The 14,534-nt window shown below is 39.8% G+C and overlaps 1 protein-coding gene across 7 annotated transcripts in view; it reads right to left on the reverse strand.

The window, feature by feature from the left end:
• Nucleotides 1–14,017, reverse strand: part of DAB1 (DAB adaptor protein 1) — a 472,196-nt gene extending 458,179 nt beyond the window's left edge. For 3 of the 7 annotated variants that reach the window (XM_072419351.1, XM_072419349.1, XM_072419350.1), the window contains exon 1: nucleotides 13,719–14,014. The gene's annotated coding sequence lies outside the window, so the exon portion shown is untranslated. Of the gene's footprint in view, nucleotides 1–13,718 lie in introns of all 7 variants that reach the window. The other 4 variants (XM_072419353.1, XM_072419352.1, XM_072419348.1 and 1 more) reach the window with 3 other exon arrangements.
• Nucleotides 14,018–14,534: the final 517 nt, after the last annotated feature.

Below are 14,534 nucleotides of genomic sequence, written 5' to 3' on the forward strand. Positions count from 1 at the left end.
CGACAGACACTAAAATCAGTCTATTCACTATGCAAAATTAAAACAAAGCTTTAGAGGCCTCAGACAACACAAAGGGGCCACAAAAAACCTGGAAGGGTAACCTGGAAGGGTAACTAGCAAAGGGATCTGCCCAATACCCAAATACCCAAGGAGAACAAAGAATATAGCAGCATCCTCTGCTACCCTTTAGCTGTGCAGCTTGAGATATACATTCTCTGCATCCCCAGCACAAACTCTGATACTTATACTCTGCCCAGCTCAATCTAGCACTGCCATTGGCTGCTGGGACTTTATAGCCTTTCTGCTCACAATGCCCAGGGTCTGTTGTAGTTTTAAGCTGGGCTGGTGTGTGGTTTCATCAGATATACTGCTGCTGACTTTGCCTGTTCCGGACCTTTGGATTATATGCTGCCTAGACTGACCTTTGCCTGTCTTTACCCTTTGATACCTCATCTGGTGGACGGATCACCTTTGTATGGCCTCTGGCTGTTTTCTGGATTTGCCTCTGTTGGAATCCAGGTACTGCAATATGTGTGGGCCCATGGTCCTCCTTCAGTCTTCCCCCAGACGCACAGAAGTTCTGGGGGCAACCATGTGCTGGGACAACCCAACTACCCTGCGGAGGCTGAGCGGGGGCTTGCTATAGGTGAAGAGTGCAGCGTTAGATTGGGTGAAGGACATCTGGCAAGCACTGGTGCCGGACCAGGACCTTTCACCACTAGAATTTTTTTTCCCTATTGCCATCATTAGTATTTAGATTTGGGGCATTTAGAATCCAAAATATCTGAATGTGACCCTATAATAGAACCAAGGCTAATTCAAGCAACATTAATGGGAACCTCTCTACCTAAGATAAACATCCAACCTAAGGGCTGCAGTGACCCAGATTTTTAATGATTATACGTACTCACAAGTTAGCACAGAAGACAATGACCCCTTTATTATGTACTTGGCCATGCATTGTGGTGTGTGTAATGCAGAAAGGTTGGGGTATACTGGATTGGTTTGTTAGCGTGGCATTTAAAATGATGAGCACATGGCCTATATACTGTATGAAAATTACAGTTAACTTACGTTTCCTTTAGTTGTTGATGTCCCTTCCCAACTCATTTCTGGATGCAGCAACTGGTACAAAACTACATAAAACTACTATAAAAAAAATATGGACCCATTCAATCACAGCTTTCCATCCCTCCCTATGCTATCAGACCTTTCATGGAATGGATAAAAAGCTTTCAAATACATAAAGTAACTGGGAGCATTGCCTCTAATAGTTTAATGTAATCCTGTTACGTGCCAATAAAGTACGACCCGTGTCATTCACTGGGGTTCTGCTGAAATTGTTACCTCTTCTTAGAGATTGTAAAGATTTTTAGAAGCCATCATACAGATTCAAGTTATAACAGACAGCCACTGCAGCAGCTGCTGCTTTAATAGCCCTTTCCGATCGTTGAAAATGACGCCATCTCGAGAGACGACGACGACTGTATGCAAATATCACAAAAACACCGGTGTGAAATAATGGAGCCTTATTGGGTAGGTTGGGGAAGTTATCATATAAGAAGTGATTATTCTGCATTAATATAATTTATAAAGTTGGTTTTTAGTTCTGTGGCTTTCATTGAGATAATCTGTGCTATGAAAGTTTAGGCATTTCCTGTTATAGGGTGACAACGTATATCGCTGCCACCCAACTGTACTCCTGCATTGTCACCCTGCCATAGGGGCTTCTAATGGAGAACACAAGTGGCCATTTTAATAGATAATATGCAGGCATGGTTCACTCATGTTCCATCAGGAGACCCATTTTCAGAAATGATCTACAGCCATTGGTTGAGTGCTTGTAGGCAAGACGTGGCTGCAAAATAAATGCATGAGATCACCAGAGATGTGACGCAAGTGGAAAAAAACGAATGGATAAACTTATGTGCTGAAATTGGTTGTATTTTTTCTTTGTCAATTTGCATAAGAAGCCCTGGTAACTCTAATGATCCCACTTTATTTCCAGCCATGAAGCATCATCAAGCCCTCTCCTCTCCAGCTGCACCGCCTCCAGCCCAGCTTTATGTGGATCTCATTCTTTTATTAATGACGATCATGAGTGGGCATTACCCATGGCACTTCTGTATTTGGAATGCCCACCTTTCACCCATGTTGTAACAGCTACAGCCGTGATGGCCTCATACACTCCCACATGCCCATACCTATGCCCACATATATGCAAAACACAGTGTGCATATTCCAAATGTAATGTGTGACACCTGTTCTTCACCAACCCCAGGTATCACTAAGACCAGAGATTTAAAGGATGATGTCGTTAAGTCATAAAGAATAAAAGAAACAATGTATCCAAAAGTATAGTTATAAAAATGTGGCAATGTAAGGGTGGGGAAAGGGTGCAAGGAGTGGCAGAAAACTGGAGTCCGACTTTAATCAGTATTTTGGCACCATTAATGATTCATGGGCCTGTAGCCAATTTAGTCATTTAGGGTTTGGATCTACTTTAATCTTTAAATAGGTAAAACAAGAGAATGTGAATACATTACAGATTTTTGGCAAGTGAAACAGATCCTATAGCCTTTTGATTGTGCGAGGTTCCCTTTAAATGCTTTACCATGATATAATTTTCCACTCAGGTGCATGTTGTTACCAAATAACCAAGATCAGCTGGAACAACACGCTTTCCATGACATAAGGTGAATTAGGCAAAAGACAAAGACACAACTCCTGTGCCATGTTCAATTAACATTTCATTGAATCCAAGGTGTGAATGCATATTGTGTGCTGTCATTCTCTTTGGTCCTGTTGTGTTAGGTTCGCATTCCTTTGCTTTGTTGCTTGGTGATACATGGGGATTCCCAGTAGCTTTTTCAATCCCATTATACTCCCTGGTGTCTTATCTTGCTGGATAAATACAATGGAGGAGGGGGACATTGTACATCCAGGCTTGTGTTCAATTCCCTGACAAAATGAACAATCATATTATAGGTGTTTGTGCAAATGGAAGTCTTGCTCAGTGCATCCAAATAGGATGTTAGCTGATATTGGCCATCACTTTATCGGAACATCCTAAATTGCAAGATACGTTTTCCATATGGGGAGTTCTGATAAACGATGGAGATTTGGAGGAATTGAGCATTTTTAATGCGAAGCTGGGGAAGGATTAGAACCCCCAATCAGGTTTTTGCTGCTGTTTGTGTCTGTCCTGTATTCTGTACTTCTTGATGGGTCTCCAGCTTTAATTGGTGGATATATCTTCCAGAAAATAGCACTCACATTCTAACCACACAGATTCTCCACACTTTATCCAACACTTAAAAAGTTGTCCTAATAAAAAAGGTTGAATTTTTTTAATGGGGCATTATGGAGGGTGGTAGAGGGTAGCTAGGAGTCTTGGAATGACCCCAAACCAAAGCACCCCATAATACCACTTCTAATACCCCTACTATAAACAGAAAAATCAGGGTTGGTAATAGGGATGAGTGGACTATTTCCATGGAAATATTTTTTTGGCAGAATGTATGCTTCTTGTGTTAAACAATTTCCGCAATAGTGCCTTTTGATTGCCCCCACCAATGAGCACCCAGATCACTTCCACTTACAGTTTCCACCGGTATCAACAGCCAATCGAGTTTTTCAATTGCAAAAGCTGATATCATTTACAAATAATCTTGTTGGACAATGATTATCCAGCCTTCTCCCTATATGCACATTGGGGTTGACTTATTAAAGGAATTGAGGATGTTCACATAGCAAAGTGAATTTTCCCCTTGCAGGACATATTCCACTTAGTAGGTTTGCTGACTTGGACAACTGTCCAATCATGTGCAAGGAAAAACTTTTTAGCTTTTCTTGCACACGATTAGTTAGTCTTTGCAAAGTGAACTTTCTTTATATTTACGAAACTAAATGTGAAATCCCTTGTAAAATGATAATTCACCATGGTGAATGAACAGCCCAAATTCCTTTAGTAAATCAGCCCCAGTGTCTCATCCAGAAAGAAAGTAATAAAGAGATTTCTAAAGGACAATTGTTGTTTTATCAAGTTTCATTTACATTAGGCTGAAGGCAGTGAAAGCATTTTGAAGACAGGACGAGGATTTATTCATTTTCTGTATCTGTGTTTTTCTTATTAATGTAATGTTCAATTTTGTAAAATTTTGTAAGGTCAATAGAGGAAACATACAACTATAACTTAAATCAAAACAGTGCACATTTAAAAAATACCTGAATCCAATTACATAAAAAATCCAGAAAAACATACAAAAGAGATGGAAAAAAAAAATAAAAGATAAAAGCAACACAACATAAATTTCCATATCCCATTGAATAAGGTTACGTTCAGCTATCCTAACCCACTACCATGGCAGAATCGAAGAACAAATTAGTGAATAGGATAACATAGAGTAATCAGGCTATAGCAGTGTTTATCAACCATTATAACATGGGGGAACCCTTGAAATAACTTTCAGGTCTTCATGGAACCCCGGCTAGAATTATTATATCCACAGATCACAGTACATTAGCATGGTGGTCAGGGGGAAGAATTTTCTTTTACATTGCTGGCCGTTGGGAAGAATGTCACCCTTACAGATAGCCAAAAAGATCATTGGCGTCAGTTAGTCTGACCTGTGAGGTGCAAACTGCTCCAGGAATCGCCAGCAACCTCTAGAGGAACCCTGGTGAGAAACATTGGGCTAAGCTATATACACAAGTCCAATGGTTCTCGCCCAATAATGGGCTCAGGGCCAATATCGAGCCAGAATCTGGCGTGTGTACAGCACCAGTAGTCCATCATCCAAATGACTGTCCTGGCGGATCTACGGACGATGGACGACTAACGATCCTAATGCAAGGGAAGGGGGAGAGCGCGCAGTGAGGAGCATAGAGCAGAACAGTCATGTATGTACACCGCTCGTTCATGCATTGTGTAGTGATAGTTGTTGGAAAGGATCGTGAAAGATCCTTTCCAACGACTAATATTGCACGTGTATATGCGGCTTTACAGCATTAATAAATAAGATAAATAAAAAGAAAGGGCACAGATAATTAGATTATGTGACCACAAAACATTCAAGGCACCCCAAGTCCTTAGTCCTGGTCCTGAGATCATTCTAATATGGTACTTTATTGTATCCTGAAACATTTTCATGTGATCTATAAATTGAACCCTACAGAACTTCTTCACTGAGTACTAGGATCGTGTCAGGTTGTCCAGATTTTGAGAAGTGTTTTACTTATCTATAAATACCATTGTATGTAAACCTTAAACTGTTCCTGCCACAGTAGGCATAATAGGAAGAATTTAATAGATCTGATTTAAAAATCAGAAAAGATCTGAAAGACTGGAGAAGATAGACTATCATGAGTGAACCTGGGTGATCCCTGGACTGGATTTGGTTGAGATTTAAAGCATTTTCTAAATAAGAGCAAATATTTCCAGGTTTGCTGGATGACCCAGGTTCTCCAATGATAGTCTATCTTCTCCAATCTTGAAAACCTTTAATAAATCAGGTCCAATGGGTTTTTTCCAATGGCTGTTTTCTGACCACCAAAAAATAGCATTTCCAATTTTGTCAAATGAAGTGTCTGTGTTTCTCTGTGCTCTGCAGTTATATAGCACAGAGAAGAAGATCACCCCAGAATTGTGACACCATTTTTGAAAATATTCATATAAACCATTTTTTTTTAATTTTTCAAACTAACAGGAGTGAATGATAAACAAAACATTTACCAACAATAAAGTTTCCTTTACTAAATTACGCAATTAATTGTTAAAAGTCAAAATTTTAAGCTATCATCGCTTTTAAAAAGTGAAAAAAAAGAATAGTTCCACTTTGCACATTAACCCCCATGTATTCCACCAAGATTTTGATGTTTCCGCAGAAACTGAATATTTCATGCCTACAGTAAGCAAGATTTTAAACCGATTATATTTATTTACCAGCAAGCGCCGTATACGGGGGCATTTCACGTGAAACTGCAAAATGACAATTTGAATGCAAAAATCTGTTTACACGTTGTAAGTTAAAAAATGAGCACTGTGTGCATTCAATTAGCATTGCCAGGCTCAGGATTATGTCCGGCTTACCAAGAAGAACTTCAACCAATCTGGAGGGGAGATGGGAACATTGAACCGCTATTACCGATAACTCGGGCAAATTGAATGAATGATTTGATTTTTCACAAAAGGTGTTGCATGTTGACTGGTGTGCGGTGAAGAAAGAACAAAGTCCATTAACTGATTTTATTGAGAGTCACTTTTAGGCACAAGCAATTGGATGAAGGGTTCAAAGGCACAGGTCCTTTACAATATTTATTCACTCAAACATTCTACAAGGATTAGAAGTCCAACATTCACGTCTCTACTCCAGATGCATTTTAAATTAGGCCTATTACCAAAATTTGTACTTGCTGCTTGTTTTTTCCCCCCTAGATGTTTTTTTTTTTTTTAAAGGGGAAGCCCTCTCATTCTGTTTTTACCATCACAGCAGTAAAAACTAAATGGAAGCGCAGAGCTTCCTGGGATACATAGATCACTTATCTCAGGAGGCTTCGGGGTGCTCCTTCTGCACATGCCCAATCCTGCGCCTGAGCAGAGGGGGCTTATCCACGCACTGAAAAAAAGTGCATATGCAGGCACTTATTTTACAGTTACACCAGACTACGTCACCCAATCTCATGCCTGCGCAAAGCCATATTGGGTGATGTACCCTGAAGAAGGAAGAATATACTGGCACCCTGTGCTTCCCCCAACCAGGACATAGGAGGATTCCAGGACGGCACGGGACTGGGGGCTCTGCAGAAGTAAAGGTAAGTGGTGTTTTTTAATTTTAAAGGACAGTACCACTTTAAGCCCAGATGAAGAGGAACCCTTTGAGAACCTGAAACGTGTTGGATGTAACTAAATGTAATTATTTAGATCTGGTGTTTGATGCTTTTTACACCACCCTTCATATTCATTCAATAATAGCTTAAAGTGAATTATTTTACAGAAACATGTTTCCCATTTGTGGTTTATGGATGTTTTATAGTATTAGATATTTTTATTAGTTTTATCAAAAGCAATGAGACAAACAAGCTACAACCTATTAATCTAATAACCATTGTTCAGCATTAGAAGACAATGCAAACATTTTCACATATATATTTATATATACAGAAACAATGTTTTTTCAGCACATTGATAATAAGATTTCTATGAAAAGTTGGACAAACAACACTAAAATAGTCAAAAAATACCAGTTTGACATTTCTCTTAAAAACATTTTTATCTGACCTTCATAAAAAGTCCACCCACCGTTCATTACCCCGGTATAATAGTAGCAAACTTCAAAGCAAAGGTCAGACGACAGGCAAACCAATGTACCAGCACACAAGGCCAGGAAAAGAGTTTTAGAGAGACCCTGTAAAGTTTCTAAAGAAATGCAAACTTAAGAGAAACGGACTACCCATCATTTAACTTTAGAACTGGTCATTGTTTCTAAGCAGTAACCAGAAAAGTAACTTTTTCAACTTCTGGAAATTAATACTAAACTTCAAGGCGTCTTGAGTCTTGCAACTTCACATCTACAGTGTGAGATCATCTAAGAAACAGCTGCCTTTGACTTCTCAGGAGATTTAGGGTGAGATTTGGGGATGTGTCCTCTATGTTGTCCTTGCCGGAGAGGAAGCTGTACCTGAGTACCTGCAGTACAAGAATCTCCCTTTTTCTGCTTCATCCATTCTATAGCCAATGCTTCCTCTACCTCTCCTGCTGCATGGTGAATGTTCCTCCATCGGTCACCAGATCACCCAATTAGAGGATTGCTCAAATAGGGATCCAGAAAGGAACTCATTCTCTCCAAAATAATATTTAGCATTGGTTGGGCCTAAAAACTGACGTTAGAATGTGATATTGGGGTGAAATTTTTTTTAGGGGATATAGAAACAATTAACCTGATTCTCAGCTGACAAGCGTGCTATTTAGGCCCTCTACTTTTCCTGCACCTGGAATTCTTTCCCCTCGGGTATTCAATGTGAGATCTACTGTACTTCTAGAAAATAGACCGAAGGACACTCCATCACTCATGGCTAATATAGTTCCTCTATCTCGCATGGCAAAATATTTATCAAATATCTATCTCAATCAAAATGGCAGCTCTCTTTTTATAGAACAGCACTCAAAAATAAATGATAATGAGTTTTTGAAAGAAAATTAAAAAAGTAATATCATTAATACAACACATATAAGAAAAGCAGGTTGTCCCTCCTATCTCTCACTTCTTGATATATAGGTATGGCCAACCACTGGAAATGTTAATAGCGAATAAGAAATGAAAGAGACGGGGTTTGTGGCCGTGGTTTTGGAAAACAGTAATTATGTATTTGTGCTTAGATTCCTACATAATTAAACAAACATCACATGAAGATACCCCAGGCCATTACATCATGGGTTGGGGTTTGACACAGTATACATTAAGTCCATTGTGATTTTTTAGATGCACCGTTAAGTGTTTTTAACTGACGCGTTTCGCCACTATAGGCTTCCTCAGGGGTATGTGGTAATGACTTTCTCGGTCTGTATGATGAATACAATATGGAGATAGTAGATATACATTGGTGAGTTAAATATTATTGATATAGGATTGGATACTTCACATCATATCTAGATATATGAAATGCATGTTTAACCATTCTATCAGGTAATAGAGATACATTCTTAAATAGATTCACATAAAAAATAAAAAGATATATGCAATAGTTTCTATGTATATATATATATATATATATATATATTGATTACATATATAGATATAGAGATATTTATTGGTGTTAATCTCAAACTATGTGTGCCATGAGTGTTGGGGATCCTATTTTTATTGTACAAATAGTTTGTGCCTGAGGCATATAACATACGGCTATATTAATGTAACTTTTACCCTTTGGTCAAAGACTAAGAATAGGATTTCATTTACTTGTAAGATGTTGCTAGGTAAAGTGTGTCATTGGATGAGGTATACAGATAAAAACAATATAGATTATTGCGATACCTAAAAATGAGAATGGGGGAGGTATACAATATATAGGGACAAGGTTCTTATAGTCAGGTATATCATGTATGAAGGGGGTATATGCTAGTGGCACTTACTTGAGTTGGATCAACAATAGGTCGTAAGATGGATAGGAAAGATTGATGATAATATTTTTGTAAATATAATTTTCTAAAACCATGGCCTCAAACCCCATCTCTTTCTTTCATTTCTTAATACAACACATAATTTGCTGGACATGTAGGAAAAAGTCCATCATAAAAACACTATACGAACAACTTTTATGAGTCTGTTTAGAAATCAGTCAATCCTTTTTTCACTGGTGAAGGATCAATTAGGGAAAATAAAACACTTGGACCTTGAAAATGATTCATTAGGAAATGTTTGTTGAGTGTCAGATTTAATGTATTTTTAAAGAGGTGCCTAATATTGAGCTTATATACTATAAGAAATAAGGTTGAGAGTGCAGCCATGTGAGTGGTCATGACATTATCAGCCCCACCCCTGAGGAGCAAATTCTGCTATTTTGTCACCATTTGACATGTAATAGATGGGCTCCTCCACTTACAATTGCTTCTTGCTGTAGATGGTTACAAGGGGTTCTTTGTACAACAGTTGCATTACAGAATGTGTAACATCATGCACATTATTGCCAGGCTTTTCATAAATGGTGTCTGTCTATATCTTTATGTGAACTACAAGAACCAACTTTTGAGTGCCACATGTATACAGGCTTGCAAGTTTTTCTCCTTTTTAAAAAAAAATTTGGCTTTGCAGGCTTTTAGTATCCATACATTGTACGCATTAGGCCTGATTTATTAAAGCTCTCCAAGATTGGAGTAGATAGACTATCATGGGAGAACTTGGGTGATCCAGCAAACCTGCAATGGATCTGGTCTAGGACTGAAAATACCAACTTCAGGTTTGCTAGATCACCCAGGTTCTCCCATGGCAGTCATGGAGAGGAATGAGTCACATGTTCACGGGTGTAGAGAGCAGCTTAGAGGCAAGGAAAGGTGAGTGAATGCTGGGTTATATTACTTAGTTAGAGACCTCAGCTGGAAGGTGCATTTCTAAAACTCAGCCTCAGTGCTGTGGAATCAATTATCACCGAAGGCAAAACTTGCCAGCTCCCACCTGAACAAAGTATTTTGATTTTTGTCAGATCCCGTTTGCAAGGAGGAATCAAAATCAGTCACTTTCTTTCCCTCCGCCACTTTGTTGAATTATTCACCGCTCCTCGTGTGCTTGTGTGAATTTTTGCCTTTAGAAAAAACCCCTACAGCTCAATAAAATTTACATTTTGCAGTCTGCCTTGTTCCACGGCTCCCTGTGAACCATCTCCAGCGAGAAATATCCGTGACAAGATATTATGGGAGAGCCGGGCATAAGAAGAGCTTATTTCACACGGTGATTGCAGGCTGCACCTGCAAGACGCATGTACGCCGATTAGGAACCTCAGTCCACATTCATGACATCTTAAAATGTCTTAGAGATTGGACAGAAAGATCCCCAAGGGCCCAGCTCCTCAAATTGTCTATTTAGGTGAAATAGAAGTGGCTGAGAGAAAAACAATTCTAGGATGAGATTGAGATCTGATACATATGAGCTTCATAGATAGAAAAAAGGACACCTCACCAAATGGCCAATGCAAGAACAATTTTTGCTCACCGTTAGTAAACTAACTACCCACATACAAAGATATTCCCCTTTCATTCAAAGAGTAGAAGACTTTGTGACATCAAAACTTCATAAGGGTTCATATTATACAACTGGCACCAAGCAGCAAACAATAAGTTCCAGTCCCAATAGAAACAAGGACATAGCCACCAAAGATCGCCCATGCAAGAGCAATTTTTGCCCACCCTTAGTCAACTACAACCCAAATACAAATATATTCACTTTAATTCATAGATAGACTTTGTGACATCAAATGCTTCCTCATGGTTCATTATATGCACCTGGCACCAAACAATTAATCCCAGACCACATAGAAACAGAAACATAGCCACCAAAGGGCCTCCATAGAAGAGCAATGTTTGCCCCTATATTAGTCAACTATTACCCAAATATAGTTTATAATATACACCTGGCAGCAAACAATCCCAGACCAAATAGGACAGAGCCACAAAAGGGCCTCCATAGAAGAGCGATTATTGCCCCCATATTAGTTAACTATTACCCAAATATAAATATATTCACTTTTCATTTAAAGGCAGACTTTGTGACATCGAATGCTTTCTCATGGTTTATAATATACAACTGGTACCGAACAGCAAACAAATACTTCCAGTCTGAACAGAAACATAGATAAAGCCACCAAAGGGCCTCCATGCAATAGAAATTCTTGCCCACCCTTAGTCAACTATGACCTAAATACAAATATATTCACTTTTCATTCATAGACAGACTTTGTGACATCAAATGCTTCCTCATGGTTCATTATATGCACCTGGCACCACGCAGCAAACAATTACTTCCAGCCCAAATAGAAACAGAAAACAGAGCCACCAAAGGGCCTCCATTCAAGTGCAATTTATAAGCCCCCAACTCAACTATTGACCAGATACAGACACTTATTGATTGTGTTGATGGAACTTTTCTCATGATTCAATGACTCAAACATCAAACCCATCCTTTACTTCCAGTCTGAATGGCACCAAGACGAAATGGGAGATGCATTCTCCAAATCTCACACTGGCCTGACCTAAATTTAATATAAATGGGCCCCTAAGTCCCAGAGAACCGATTTTATATTCTCACTGGCAAGAATGAGCTGAACGAGGTGTATTAAAACTTTGGCCAAACCCTTCCCTCTTTGCAGAATACCCAACCTGTTGCAGCATCTAAAATATAAATTTCATCTTTCTGCATACTTATCAGAAGAATTACTCTGCCTGTATTTCTCCATCTCTCCTGCTGTGCCCAAATGCAACACTAAAATAAAATAATCAGTGATCTAGTGGAAGAGAATGAAAGAAATGGATATTGCTCCCCAGCCTTATATCGTTTAGCTGTTTCTCTACTGCTGTATTGGTTCTTGGTCTTGGCTGTGGCTCCGAGGACCAGTTTTAATATGGCTGTTTTAATACCATGCCAGACAGATCATCCCCGGTTATAAAACAATTTAGACGAGAGATAAAGTTACGACCACTGAAACCAAAAACAAATAAATAAATAACCCGCTTTCCATGTCAGGTTCGGTTCCTGCAGCCACCGAGGCACTAAAAGCCCCGGCGTGCCACCAATGATCAGCTGAGGCTTGTAGTGCCTCTATGGCTCCATCCCAAACAAGCCTTAGCTCATCGTCGCTGCCACGCCGGGGCTTGTGGCTGCCCAGCAGCTGCAAGAAGATGAGCGTAAGATTAAAACAAATATTTCGTAGCAGCGTACAAGAAATTTAAGGCAATCGAACGCTTACAAAATGCTGGCGTTGACGAGAAGGTGAACACCAGCCAATCTCAAGACTCTAAAAGCGAGCATATGAAATAAGAAGCCAAAAACAAAACAGATGATTCCTTTTCTGGTTTGTTCTTTAGTGACTGGGGAAAAATAGATAAAAATTTTTAAATCACAACCATTTTTTTTCTGACATGTGCTTGCCGATCGGAGCTTTGCACTTCCAATCTGGCTAAGACAGGGCTGAGAAGATACTTCGGCTTTTCTGGCTTTCATACATTTTCTAATACAATATTACCTGGGGTACATACATCACCGTGGCCAAGAAGACAGCAATTAGATGAAGGATCTAGGCTGCGATAGCCATGCACAAATCCATCTCCTCCATGCAAACCTATTCGGAGGACAGGCTACTTAATTACGTGCTGTCAGTGGAAAGGGGTTTGAGGATTTTCAAGCACGGTTCTGCAGCGTGGAAAGGGCTAAGCTACGGCGTCCCTCTTCTACCTATATCACCCAATACCTGTAGCTAAACCAAAGAACCTCCACCCCTAAAAATTCCTTCTTTTAATAACGGTCATAGAGCAAGTTAGCCTTTAAAACCCACAGCCTTGAAATCCTACTGATACAAGAGATTTTTTTTTTTCACCACCGGGGAGACTCCCTTTGCTCTTCCAAATATATAAATCTACTCAAGTCACCAATGCATTGTAGCAAAGAAAATATTTAATTCATCCATATGAAAGCATGAAATGCATCAAGAACAGAGTACACTATCTGAACCCAAATTAGCTCCATCCCTTATTCCAGTCACATATGTAGACAGATGCATTAGAAGGATGATATTCAAGCTTGCGTTGGGAGAGTAAAGAAGAGGAGGGGGTTCAATTTGATTGAAAGTGGACAGTGCAGAGGGGAGGATGGTGGGGAGGAGGGGGTACAGCATTTGGGGATTTAAATAAATAAAAGTTTTTACTGTGACATTCCAATGGCAGGATACAATGTGACATTCAGAAGGATTAATGGGTCTGCTCCCTGTGGATAGACTCAGTTTGGATATTTGTGATTGATTTAAGACCTTCTGCAAAGTCTCCCATCATAAGGGTCCCTTTGCATCCAAAATGCTGTGAGGGATCTAAAATGAAAAAAAAAATACCCTGCACTCCTGTCCATTAAAAGGGCTTAGGATTTTGCAGGAATGCAATCCTTCCCCCCATCCGTATCACCACCTCCACCAGCTTCATCCCTTCTCTCCATCATGACTGCAATCAGGATGCATTGCCTTACCTTCTAGAGGATGCAATGCTGTGATCAGGGTCCAGTCCTCTTGTTGCATCAGTTGAATCTTTTTTTTTTTTTTTTTTATTGCTCCCTTTTTTTCAGTGAAGATTTTTAAGGATCCAAGCTTGTGTCCACCCTGATAGAAGTAGGTTGATTAAAGCCAAGAGCAGGAGAAGCCGGGCATTCCCCCCACAGTAGAAAATCCTTAGCAGTTTTGGTCCAGTGAGAGCAGCAGCAGAGGAACCTCAGTCACCAGCATCAGCATCAGCATCAGAGGCTGTACCGGTTTCTCTGCAGGCCACATCTCTCACTGCTTCTACATCACTACCGCATTACTGCTAATAGAGCCGCCCCACCAAGATGCTTCTGCTGCTTCAAAAGGCAGCAGTAATGTCCCCTGGGGGGGCGGGGGGGTCCTGGCAAATTGCAAGGGCAAGCTGGCAGCCTCATTTTTTTTTTTCCCCACTGGGGGCAAACATATCCAGCTGGCCCAGATAACAAACCATAAGTGGTGTTAAGCCTCCGTTACTCACAATGTGCAAGGGGTGCAAGGAGGGCGCGTTAACCCTTCCCGGATACATCAGTAATCCATAGGAGCGCAGCTGTCATGGTTGAGGATAGGCTGATTTTGGATACTTAAAGGGTCAATCCATCCCAAACCGGTATTAGAGCGTAGGGTACAGTCTTGTGAAAAAGTAAGTACACCTCATGGAGTTGTCTGATCATATTAGTTCACGTGAACAAATGAAACATGACACTGATACGGTGAATTCATTCTCATTTAAATTAATGGTTTGTCATGCAGAACTAATAAGTACACAT

This window comes from Pyxicephalus adspersus, chromosome 8, assembly GCF_032062135.1.
Source record: "Pyxicephalus adspersus chromosome 8, UCB_Pads_2.0, whole genome shotgun sequence".
Lineage (NCBI taxonomy): Eukaryota > Metazoa > Chordata > Amphibia > Anura > Pyxicephalidae > Pyxicephalus > Pyxicephalus adspersus.